Source organism: Triplophysa dalaica, chromosome 6 (assembly GCF_015846415.1).
Source record: "Triplophysa dalaica isolate WHDGS20190420 chromosome 6, ASM1584641v1, whole genome shotgun sequence".
Lineage (NCBI taxonomy): Eukaryota > Metazoa > Chordata > Actinopteri > Cypriniformes > Nemacheilidae > Triplophysa > Triplophysa dalaica.
The window spans coordinates 24,004,823-24,007,659 of NC_079547.1; positions in this window are offsets into that span (position 1 = coordinate 24,004,823).

The following is a 2,837-nucleotide window of genomic DNA, read 5'->3' on the forward strand; positions in this document are numbered from 1 at the left end:
CCCTCCTCCAGGTGCTGCAAATTTTTTTACAGTTTCCAGCATCTTCTGCACGTTTGAGATCTTCTCAGCAGTGGCTGTGTGATGTCGAGATTCTGTTTTTCACGCTTGCAAAAGGTGCAAACATTCGAGTAAGGCAACACGCTATATTAAGAACCAAGCGAGAATAAACTTGAGGAATATGTTGTGTATGTGGTGTGTCCCTTTAAAATCTATGTAGATATTCCCAAAAAGACAAAAGAACAATTAACACCAAAATCAATGATCCTATGATCACGTTGAACTAAAGTTGTCTCGTGCATTTCAAATCAGTTTTTGTCTCTGAAGCTGTAGGTCATGTGCTTGCGGTCTCTTTGTGATAAACTTACAAAAAATGTGTACCACATGTTGATGCTTATGAGTAATATAGACAAATCATTTATCAGCAGAGCATCTGATTCTTCCCTGCATAACTTTGCTCAGTGCACAATCTAACCATTTTTCCTGCTTCCATTTGTAGACTGCGTTACAAGGCCACGGTTCACTTTAACGGGGGGGTAATAAAAAAAACGTGACCCTTGTCATTCACGGCTCCAAAAGGATTAGCTGTCTTCCCCCCATAGTGCAGGTTAGCCTTTACATGTCAAAATATCGAGTCATTTCAATAGAAATTCAAGTGCTTGGGTTCACTGGCACTGGCAGTGACTGGCAGTGACATCATAGAATGTCAAAATATTGCAGGGAAACATGAGCGTGACTAGCGTGAATGGACATACGCATATTATTTATATCGGTATATTTCGATTTGCTTTTTAAAAGCAAAGTACTCTCTGAAGGCTATAGCTTTTCTGTAGCTCAGTGGTTAGAGCATGGTTATGGGTTTGATCCCAGAGGATTGCACATACTAGGATAAAATATGTGGTGTAATGCAATCTAAGTCACTTTGGATAAAAAAGTAAATAAAAATGTTGTGCCAAATGCATAAAATATAAAAAAATGTCTTTGAGGGCACAGTCAGTGGAGGAAGGAGGATTGCTTCCATTGTTTACCTCATTTGTAAGTCGCTTGGATAAAAGAATCTGCTAAATGATTAAATGTAAAACATAAATGATCGCCACCTCTGCTAACACCAGCAATATGCAAAAGAATATAGAGAAAACAACCACAGCTCTTTACTTAAAGCTGCGCCTGTTAATAAAACAAAGTATAATGTTTGTGCAATTAGTGCGTTTCATTTGAGTTTGTGACAAAACAATGGGCACTATTTACATATTGTTTATTACTGCTTTATTTAATAAGTTAAAATTGAAGTTTAATTTGTTTCATAAAGCACAAGTTGATTTTATAATGCCTACATTTTTTGCATTTTGTGTTTTTAAGGTGAATAAAAGAAGAGTGTCTCGTCACAGCCCTAGCATTCAGCTACATTAGTCTTTCTTTCATTGACAGTAATATGTTTTCTCATTATGAACTACATGACTTATTTATAATGCAGGTGCATGCAGTGATCCCTTCTTAACTGCTTTATCATCAATGTTGATATTTTAGAAATCTATTATTTAAAATAGGACTTGTGTGAAACAGGATTATGTTTTAGCATGTAATTGTTTGACAGACCCACTAAATGATGTAGTGGTGCTTGTAATAGTAAATTGCCATCAGAACTCTTTGACTTGGGCTGTTTTTGATAACTGCATGCTCTCAGTGGTGGAACATAAAATGCTTAATTTTATCAGCGACATAAAATATCACACAGTTTTTGCCAAGTCAGTCGAATCGCAAGCAATTTTTTAATTGTTTTGTTTTGCAGAGAATAAAAAGAGAGACATGATTTCTGTTACTATTGAGATAGTAGGACATTTTTTGCTTTGTGTTTATCTATTTATTTTAGATTTGTGTGGTTAATTAATACCGTTTATGCATTGTGGCATAAACAAGCCTAGAATAAAGTATGCGGCAGTACATTGTTTAGCATTACCTGTGGTTTTGGAACATTGTTTAACTTAAGGCTGTCAAACTGTTAATCAACATTAATCACATCCAGAATAAAAGCTTGTTTTTACATAATCAATTTCTGTGTACTTGGAAGATTAATTTAGTATTTATAAACACATACACATACATGCATACTTATTTAGAATTTCTATATTTTTCTTAAATATATGCATGTATGTGTATGTTTTATTAATATAAAAAATTAAATGCACAATACACAAACATATATAATGTAAACAATCGCAAATAATCGCAATTAATCGTTCGACAGCCCTAGTTAAACTGATAACGGAGGAAATCTTAATTTCTCACTGATGCTAAAGAGAATAATGCGGTCATCTGCATCTCAGATGCTTCTTTTAAATGCTGTAAGAAAAATAAAAAGGCAAGAATAGACATACTGATATTGACATTTAAGGGCTAGTAAATCAAACATTTGGTCTTAACACAATACATTACAATACATTTGTCGCATATTTGTGACTTGGTGTGCGTAAAAACTTTTTTGAAATTGATATGTCTTATGAAACTAGTATATCGCAGTACAAATATCTTCAGCAAAAGTCTTGTTTTGCTTTCCATTTAATAATATTGCAGTCTTAAGTGAAACCACTGAGAAGTTTGTGTATTTTCATTTCTAAAGAAGTGTTCACATAAACACATCGTAAATCTCTGTGTACACTTGTCTTTTGGTGTTTGGTTGAACTAGATCATTTCAAATGCCATTGTACGTTATGAGATGCCAATGGCAGAGAGGTGTTAAAACTACTCACGCACCCTCCACGAACCTTATTTTGGTGGAAGCCAAGGTTGAGTGCAAAGGGAATGGCTTTAGAGTCTCAAACACACACACACGCACGCGCGCA